The following is a 10,387-nucleotide window of genomic DNA, read 5'->3' as shown; positions in this document are numbered from 1 at the left end:
CTAACAGTTAATTTAAAAAGTCCATTTAAATAGTGTCCAGGCAGCTATACATGTAAAAAAGTTAAACCTTTTTGAACAAAAATTAATATAAGACACTGTCTTATTTTCAGGGAAACAGGGGTAGCTGAACTAGTAAAAAGACTTGCCACAAGGAACTACTTGAAGCCAAAACAAATACTTCAGCTCTTCCTGTTTTCTGAACCTAAGCAGTTTTAACCACAGTTAAGGTTCACGTGTTATTTAAAGGTTTGTCATAAATTAACATGGTTAATATTCAGACCTACAGATTACTGAGGTGTGATCAGTACTGTATACACTTACATTAGATATTGTGGAACTGCAATGGGGACCTCTACTGGTCAATACGGGGCTTTGTTTCAGGTGCACAATACACATTATTGTTTTATTTACAAGTTCATAAAACTGTAAAAGAAGCCTCAAAGCACAACGAGATGTTTACAACATTTAATTGTAGTAGACATTGAACATCAAATAGCACATTAACACACAGTATCACTCATACATCACCTTTACATTTTATAGCGCATGCATATTACATCACCTGATATTGAGTTCTGTCCCCACTGGGGCTTTCAACATTAATCTATCAGTATGTTTTTGCAGTTTGGGATGAAAGCAGAGTGCCCAGGGGAAACCCATTCCAACACGCAGAGAACTCCATGCAGATGCTGACCTTGGTGGAATATGAACCCAGGACCTCAGCACTGCAAGGCAACAATGCTAACCACTGAGCCACCATGCTGCCCCTAATATTATATACATATTAGTCTCATATAAATAGAAGAATTCACACTTTACATATTAACAATTTTATTGTCAATTCTTTGCAAGTCAATTTACATATGCAATGGTGCGCCATATATTAAACCAGCTAAAAAAATTTGATATTTGATCAGCTTTTATTAAAATCAATGACAGGTCCCGGTAATGCACTGATGTGTCAGCTTCTAACTCTTACAAAAGTAGACAAGGCTTGTACACCCTCCTCTGCTATGGACGATTAAGGGAAATCTTTTTACTTTTTGATGCTGCCCAGCCTCTATATTGTCTGCAAGCTTCTAACTCTAAGGGCTCCCACCCACTTGCCTTTTTTTCACGCGTTATAGCTTACCTTTTTTTCACGCGTTATAGCTTACCTTTTTTTCACGCGTTATAGCTTACCTTTTTTTCACGCGTTATAGCTTGCTTTTTTTTCACGCGTTATAGCTTGCCTTTTTTTCACGCGATTGTCAATGGGACTTTCTAATGTTAAAAACGCTTTGCAAGTTGGTGCGTTTTTAACATTAGAAAGTCCCATTGACAATCGCGTGAAAAAAAAGCAGCAATATAGCATGAAAAAAAGGCAAGCTATAATGCGTGAAAAAAACACAAGTGTGCAGGAGCCCATATGGCATGAAAAAAAAAGCAAGCTATAATGCATAAAAAAAAAGCAAGTGGGTGGGAGCCCTTAGGCCTCATGCACACGGCCGTGTCAGATTTCGACTGCGAGATTCTTGCAGCGGGATGTGACCTGTGCCCCTGCAGTGCCCTCTCGCTTACCCGTCCGGCGTCTTCTCTCTCTGCTCTGCGATGTGTCGCTTAGTTTGTAGGTGAGCTAAAAACCACAGATTCTCTGTCAGGTCCCATGTTTACATAGGATGACAGTTACCCGTCTTTTGAGCGATTACCTGGGTGACTATTGGCCCATGTAAAAGTACCCTACGTATGCAAAGCTTGACTCCACTGCCCAAATCTGACAGAGGTTTATCTTCAGCAGTAACATATATATGGCAACAGAACCTTGACTACTATATAAATACAGTAATACAATTCAGTTTACTACACAGATACGGTAACAGAATTAAACTTCCTCCATAGATATGATACCAGAACCAAGCATACTACATAGACACAATACCAGAACCAAACTCTTTACATAGACATTGTACCAGAACAAAAGTATTACATAGATATGGTACCAGAACCAAGCTTACTACATAGATGTGGTAACAGAACTAAGCTTATTAAATAGATACAATAACAGAACCAAGCTTATTACATAGACACAGTACTAGAACCAGACTTATGTTTACCTCTATCAGGAAAAAAATCTACCACCATTAAAAAAAAAAAAGTCTATCAAAAACAGCATATAGTAGGCATACAGTTCTACTTTATCGTAGTAATGTGTAGTTACATGGTACAAAATCTTGCCAAAGTTACAGAATTTAAAAATACACCCCAAACACAGAAGTGGGAGACATGACAGCGCATCTTACACACAAATGTTTTAGCGTACGCTCACACATCGTGGATTTTCCTATGTGAATTTGTATATGGAGAATACAATGTGGGAAAAACCTTCAGCACAAACTGACCTAGATTTTAAATTCACAATTTATGCATTTTCACTGTGGATTTCACTTCTTCAAATGAGGAGGTGAAATCTTTAGCGAATTCGCACCAAAATGTGGAAAATCTGCATGTCAGGCTACATTCACACCTCGTTCAGGCATCCGTCCATGCTTCCTGTCTCGGGTACCATCTAATATGCTGAAAATGGCATTCAGACACACATAGATAGATTTCATCTACATAGACTTACACACACACCTACAGCATTGATGGGGCAATCCTCTTCAGTGAAGGAGATGACGAGCAGCCAGGAATAAGATGGATATGAAACTCACCGGAGAGTAGAGGGACCCCTACCATCAGGACGGTTTTGTCTCCTTCCCCAGGTCAGATGTTGGGGAGCCGTGACAGGGCCGAGCTGCACTGCAGTCCCACTAACAAGTGGATTGAAGCAGTGGGCACTCTCAGCAATATGGAGCCCTGGGACACTAAGCAATGAGCAATCAGGGCAGAGATGGAGCCCCCTACTATTATAATCGCCGGGGGCCAGCCAGCTCCCACACATTCTCTACCCTGCTGTGCCCTGGATGCATTGCTGGATGGCTCCTGTACTACCAACAGCCAAACCATGAGCCGCAGCCCATCCCTCTCACCCTGCCCTTCACCTGCGTTGTAGGAGTCAGGTATCTGGGGTCCAGGGAGGTGAGATTAAAGACAAATTTAAAAAAAAATCTGACAGCTTTAGGGCTGCCCCCCACTGGCTGGACACCCTAGGCACTGGCCTTCCAGTGCCTAGTGGCAAATACAGCCCTGATGATCATCACCCCTTACTAGACCTATAGTAGCTGCATGAGTTGCTTATATGCTGTATACATTCTTGAAATGATGATTGTAAACATTTTGTATACAGTAGGTGGTACACCGATACTTGAAACCTGTAGATGAGTCTATTACTACTACCAAGGCTGAAAAAAAATTTTTAAAATTTCCTTGGCAGATGCCCTATTGAAGAATTAAATTAGGTGACTTTGGTTGTACAAAAGATTGCTTTGGTGTCAGCCTACATTAAGATACGCCATCAATATCAGATTGGTGGGGTCTGACTCCCGACACCCTCTTTGAGTGAAGGAGCTGCAGCACTCCAATGTGGAGTTGGACCCACACCAATTTGATATTAATGCTGTATCGAATATTTTAATTCAGGAAAAAACCCTTAAAGGGGTTGTCCCGCGAAAGCAAGTGGGGTTATACACTTCTGTATGGCCATATTAATGCACTTTGTAATGTACATCGTGCATTAAATATGAGCCATACAGAAGTTATTCACTTACCTGTTCCGTTGCTAGCATCCTCGTCTCCATGATGCCGTCTAATTTCAGCGTCTAATCTCCCGATTAGACGCGCTTGCGCAGTCCGGTCTTCTCCCTTCTGAATGGGGCCGCTCGTGCTAGAGAGCTGCTCCTCGTAGCTCCGCCCCGTCACGTGTGCCGATTCCAGCCAATCAGGAGGCTGGAATCGGCAATGGACCACACAGAGCCCACGGTGCACCATGGGAGAAGACCTGCGGTCCACCGTGGGTGAAGATCCCGGCGGCCATCTTCGCAAGGTAAGTAAGAAGTCACCGGAGCGCGGGGATTCGGGTAAGTACTATGCGGGGTTTTTTTTAAACCCCTGCATCGGGTTTGTCTCGCACCGAACGGGGGGGCTATTGAAAAAAAAAAAACCCTTTCGGCGCGGGACAACCCCTTTAAATCTGATTAAGCCAATATAATAGCTTTAAGTTTCTTTGACAAAATGTGTATTTTCAATGGTGGAGATGTAGCGACGCAGGATTCAGGATATGATACGGCAGATGGAGTAACCAAAAATATAAGAATTATGTTCTATTGGTAATTTGGTTTACACTAGTCCATCATGACAGCACACATGGAGAGTGCCCTCTGACCTCCATGTGGACACGAAGATAGAGAGGTTAAATGCATTTCCTCCTCTACCCACCTTCCTTGACTTCCAATAACTACAACGTATATAGACTTCATCATTTATTAACAGAAATAATCTATACCATGTTGTGTCATGTGTATTATTACGACAACTTAAAGGTGGGCAAGTAGAGGTGCTCCCATGATGCACACTTGCAAACCGAATTAACAGTAGGACATAATACCTATATTCCACATCATCCAGTCATGATAGCGTACATAGAGCAGGACCATATTACAATCTCGGGGGGAGGGGGTCTACAGCTTAGAGCACTTTCCGTCCAAAAGTCAGTTCTCTGTTGGAATATAAGTCCAGTCGGTAATGTTTTGTAAAAGAAGGTGTGAATGTTAGACCAGCCAGCCTCCTTGCATATCTGTTCCACCAAAACTTTTGCATGTTCAGCCCCCAAAAAAAGGGAGCTGTCGTAGAATGAACTCTGAGACCCTCTGGAGTGGATATGTATTAAGTCCTATATGCCTTCTGGATTGCCATTCTAATCCATCTAGCAATGGAGTCCTTTGAGGCCACTTTCCCTTTATCTGGAACCCTGGAACCTGGAATTGAACAGATTATTATTAGAGATGAGCAAACGTACTCGTTTCGAGTAATTATTCGATCGAGCACCGCGATTTTCGAGTACTTCCGTACTCGGGTGAAAAGATTCGGGGGGTGCCGGGGGGCGGGGGGAGGCGTGGCGGAGCGGGGGGTAGCAGCGGGAAACAGGGGGGAGCCCTTTCTCTCTCCCTCTTCCCCCCACTCCCCGCTGCAACCCCCCCCCCACTCACCCACGGCGCCCCCCGAATCTTTTCGCCCGAGTACGGAAGTACTCGAAAATCGCGGCGCTCGGGCGAAAAAGGGGCGTGGCCGAGTAGGTTCGCTCATCTCTAATTACTATCCTTCCTGAATGGCTCCAAAGCCCATAAATAGGTCAGCACTGCTCATCTAACCTCTAATTTATCAAAGCACTCTTCTCTATCGTTTTAGGGATTTTGAAAGAATGAAAGCAGAATTATTTCCTATTCCCTGTAGAAACCACCCTAGGAAGGAAGTTTGAGAATTATTCTACATATAATCCAATGTTGAGAGATAGGGCTCCCTGCAGGAAGGAGCCTGGATCTCGCTAATCCGTCCAGCAGATCTAATTGCTAGCAGGAATAAAAGCTTTCAGGGTGAGGAATTTTAAAGAAAATGTCTCTATAGGTTTAAAGGGAGGACTGCAGAGACTATTCAGGACTGGGCTGAAGCCTATTCACTCCCTTGATGAAGCTCTGGATCATCTATGTTCTACTAGGTCAAAAAAGGTGCTAAGAGCAGAAACCTGTACTTTAAGGGTTCTAGGACTCAGTCCTCTTCTAGACCTGCTTGAGGAAATCTAATATTCTAGGCAGGATAGAATCGGACAGGTTGGACTAATCTAAGCTATACCAAGAGCAAAACTTCTTCCACACTCTAGTAAATATACAGGAAGTCAATAATTTACGACTCTCGAAGAGGGTGGTTATTTCCTTTTTGTAGAAACAATGATCTAAGAGTCTTTGTTATTCAGCATCGAAGCTGTCAATTTTAACATCGTGGAACCCTGGTACCAGATTGGACCCTGGGTTGGAAGATCCTGTCTGGGAGGTAGAGACATGGGTTCTTGGATTGAGAGTGACATCAACTGAAGCGTATGTCCACACTGAAGCACATACTTATCTTCGTGCCCAGTGATACCATCACCACGAGCACACTGAGCGATCCTGCGTGTCATTTTTCCACTTGTTATCCACCGGGAGCGGGAGAAGGCTAAGGGACCCACAGAGGGTTTTAGCCTGCGTAGCCCAGGGAGGAAGGAGAGCCGCAGCTTTCTATGAAGCTTGGTCCACCTCACTCCCAGAAAAGGGACTCTCCTGTCTGTATCCACTGTAGGAACAGTAAGAACTGGAGGTAAAAGGGAGGGGTGCTTTTAAATTCTCCCTCTTCCTGTCCCTACAGAAGTCAGAGGGCAACCTCCATGTGTGCTGTAATGACTAGACGATGTGGAAAAATGTAATATTAAGAAAACAGAAATAAAGATAAACAATGAAATTGTAGTGATTAGACAATTGAACTTTTACCATCAAATACCTAGGCGCTATCTACTGCTAATTATAAAACACAAAAATATTAATACCTTGTGAACAATCCGTAACAGTAATACCTGGAGAACAATATCAATAGCACTTCCCGAACCATGGTACTATTTCAGGGCATGGAGGCTCTAGTACCCTGTTGTACCGCCTCTAGCTTGGATACAAGATGTGATACGGGTGGGCATGGAGGCTCTAGTACCCTGTTGTACCGCCTCTAGCTTGGATACAAGATGTGATACGGGTTGGCATGGAGGCTCTAGTACCCTGTTATACCACCTCTAGCTTGGATACAAGATGTGATACGGATGGGCATGGAGGCTCTAGTACCCTGTTGTACCACATCTAGCTTGGATACAAGATGTGATACAGGAGGGCATGGAGACTCTTGTACCCTGTTGTACCGCCTCTAGCTTGGATACAAGATGTAATACGACAGGCATGGAGGCTCTAGTACCCTGTTGTATCGCGTCTAGCTGGGATACAAGATGTAATACTGGCGGGCATGGAGGATCTAGTACCCTGTTGTACCGTCTTTAGCTTGTATACAAGATGTGATACGGGTGGGTGTGGAGGCTCTAGTACCCTGTTGTACCACCTCTAGCTTGGATATGCAGCATCTGAGGAGCGGCCCTGAGCCGAGGAGACAGCGGAGAAGAGTGAAGGCCTTGTCACGGGGCTCTACTGTCTTCTCGCTATGGGTGGCTAGGAACCTGACCTTGTTGCTGGCTGGGGGAGATCACAACAAAAGTAATCTGTTACCTGAAGTCCTGTTTGTCACTCGTGATGCCAACGTTCCCTCCTCTGACATGGAGCCTCCACAGGAATAAAGTAGACCACAAAGAGAGTCTTTTATGAACGGGAACGTTCCAGTCCGTCCATTTACTTAAACTTGCTTGAACATTAAGAAATTAACAGTTCTTGCACACAACGAATTACAGGGTGTTGATGTGGTGAGGATTCCTGGTGTATTATACCTCTACAGTCCCAGTTCTCTGTAGGTTTTTCTTCCCCATTGAACTTTCTCTCTAACGACGGCCACACACTCACTTCTCTCGCAGACTTGCAGTTTCTCACTGTCTATGGTTACATGTGGTTCTTGTGCGGTACTCCCATGCGGTTCCGGCATGTCCAGGCATTCATACTCTCTTGGAGTAGCTGGTAAAAGGAGGGTTCCTGGTATGGCCAGGCTTTGGCATGAGCAGCAGACCATCTCTCCATCTCCTTCTCTTTCTAATTCTGTCTTTCTCACTGACTTTTCAGTTCTGTCTCTGGAACTCTCATGCAATCACCTAATCACCCATTCATCTCATGACCAACAACCAATCCACAAATAGACAAAACGATACAATTTCCAGACAACACCAGACATGAACAGACATTAACCCTTTCATGCCTGCAGACTCCAATAAACATAAAACTGATGCATTCCATGAGTACAACATGAACACAAGACAGACATAAAACATGCATACAGAGGTGCAGTAGTGGACCCCAACTATGGGCCACTACAGATAAAAGATGTGATACGGGCGGGCATAGAGGCTCTAGTACCCTGTTGTACCGCCTCTAGCTTAGATACAAGATGTAATACGGGCGAGCATGGAGGCTCTAGTACCCTGTTGTACTGCGTCTAGCTTGGATATAAGATGTGTTACAGGCAGGCATGGAGGCTCTAGTACCCTGTTGTACTGGCTGTAGCTTGGATACAAGATGTGATACAGGCGGGCAGGGAGGCTCTAGTACCCTGTTGTACTGGCTCTAGCTTGGATACAAGATGTGATACAGGCGGGCATGGAGCCTCTAGTACCCTGCTGTACTGCCTCTAGCTTGGGATGCAAGATGTGATACGGGCGGGCATGGAGGCTCTAGTACCCTATTGTACTGCATCTTCCTTGGATACAAGATGTGATACAGGGGGCATGGAGGCTCTAGTACCCTATTGTACTGCATCTATTTTGGATACAAGATGTGATACAGGCGGGCATGGAGGCTCTAGTACCATATTGGCCTGCCTCTAATTTGGATGCAAGATGTGATATGGATTGGCATGGAGGCATACAGGTTCTGAAATTGGGCCTCTAGATCATGCAAACTTGCAGGCTGTTAAAGTTGGATTTCCAGAAAGTCCCATACATGTTCTATTCATGAAACACTGGAAACAGTTGGTGCTTGACGATTAGGCGATCCAGTTACAAGCACCGGCCACTACATGGGAGAGCGGCGCGGGGACTTCCACTTTAAACACACAGAGGGTCGTCGCAGAAGCCTCCTCAGTGACCTCCTTATAGTGGTCGGTGCTTGTAACTGCAGGCACGGGTTCCATTTATTTTAATAAGAACTGTGCCTGCAGTTACAAGCACAGGCAACTATAAGGAGGTCAACGCAAGGGGCTTCCACTCCAACCTCTGTGTTATTGCGGCGCAGACAGCTTGCGCCCATTCAGCTGATTGGTCAGGATCCCGAACGACGGACCCCGGCTAATCAACTATTGAAGAACTGATGATAGGTCATCAATAGTATTTCTCTGGAAAACCTCTTTAAACCTGCCATTTCTGCTGTGAGTGTGATGCGTTTTGCAAGAAAAATGCATTGCATCTCTACAAAATGCGAGTGTGATACGATTTGTTTTGCAGCCACATGAAAGAATGGGCGATTCTGAAATAGAATCATTCAAAAACAGGACATGCAGTGAGTGATGTTTCTATCTCACGTCTCAGAGAAAAATTGCTCATGTGAATAAAAGCAATGTTAACGTGCAATATCTGCCCATATCGCAGAACTCTGCAAACTATCAGATCAGTAGAAGAAAAAAAGAATGAGGAAAATGCGTTCCATCGACCCCCGCCCGCCCGTAGAGCACGGAGGCGGCCGCGTGCAGGGACAGCTGAGACCACGCCCACCCGTAGAGCACGGAGGCGGCAGCGTGCAGTGACAGCTGAGACCACGCCCACCCCTAGAGCACGGAGGCGGCAGCGTGCAGTGACAGCTGAGACCACGCCCACCCTAGAGCACGGAGGCGGCAGCGTGCAGTGACAGCTGAGACCACGCCCACCGCGGCTTGCGTGTACAGAGGTGAGCGGACACAATAGGCAGCCGGATCTCCCAGTCATGTGATCAGGAAGAAGGTCACGTGACCTGTTTGTAGCATCAGGAACAGAGTGCATAGCAGAGCCGGGAGAGCGCACAGCGACGGGTAAGTGCGGCAGTCCCGGAGCTGCACAGTGTAGAAAACTATACATGGGGTGTAGAGTATATAATATGTTACTATATATAGTAAGTACACTCTATAGCCTCCTTCAGCCGTGTACTTGTGGCTAGTAAACTCTCCGGGAGTTACAGGAGACGGTCTTGTACTGGAGAAATGAAATGCTTTCTATGGGAATTTATATATATATTATTTTTTCATTCCGCACATTTACATGAAGCATACATAAGAATGAGGGAAATAATGCATATTATACATGAAGTTTATTACGCCTTCACACCACCGTGCGTGGCATGTGCTGTACCAGGCTTCCATGCTGCTGCTCACACACATTGTGCAAAATAGGCACTCAAGAAAGATCCCAGCATGTTCTTTCTTGGTGCATATAACGCACGTATTAACGCCAAGATGCAATCAACAGCTTGCAGCAAGTACGCAGTATCACTGCATTAGTAACTACGTGACTGTCACATGCAGGCAACACGCAGTGAATTATATTCATGTGCAGCCAGCCTAAGGGGATGTTCACGCAGTGGAATCCATATTAGTTTTTTTTTCTGCGTCGATTCTGCCTCTAAAACCGCAGCAGACGTGGTCAGGTATCTATTAAGTCACATCCTTCTACCTTTAAATCACTTGTTGCTTATACAGGCTATACGAATGAATCGGGCTTAGTTTTATGCCGAAACGCGTTGGAGACTGTTCTCACATGTGAGCGTTTTTTTTTTCTTTT

The 10,387-nt window shown here is 45.0% G+C and overlaps 1 protein-coding gene across 1 annotated transcript in view; it reads left to right on the top strand.

Annotated features, from left to right (window-relative positions):
• Nucleotides 1–9,570: 9,570 nt before the first annotated feature.
• The window catches only part of TMEM144 (transmembrane protein 144), a 40,627-nt gene continuing 39,810 nt past the window's right edge, over nt 9,571–10,387 (top strand). Inside the window, exon 1 of the mRNA XM_066573590.1 lies at nt 9,571–9,642. The gene's annotated coding sequence lies outside the window, so the exon portion shown is untranslated. The remainder of the gene's footprint in view (nt 9,643–10,387) is intronic.

Source organism: Eleutherodactylus coqui, chromosome 7 (assembly GCF_035609145.1).
Source record: "Eleutherodactylus coqui strain aEleCoq1 chromosome 7, aEleCoq1.hap1, whole genome shotgun sequence".
NCBI classification, from domain to species: Eukaryota; Metazoa; Chordata; class Amphibia; order Anura; family Eleutherodactylidae; genus Eleutherodactylus; species Eleutherodactylus coqui.
Note: the sequence above shows the minus strand (reverse complement) of the source record. Positions and strands in the feature narration are given on the sequence as shown.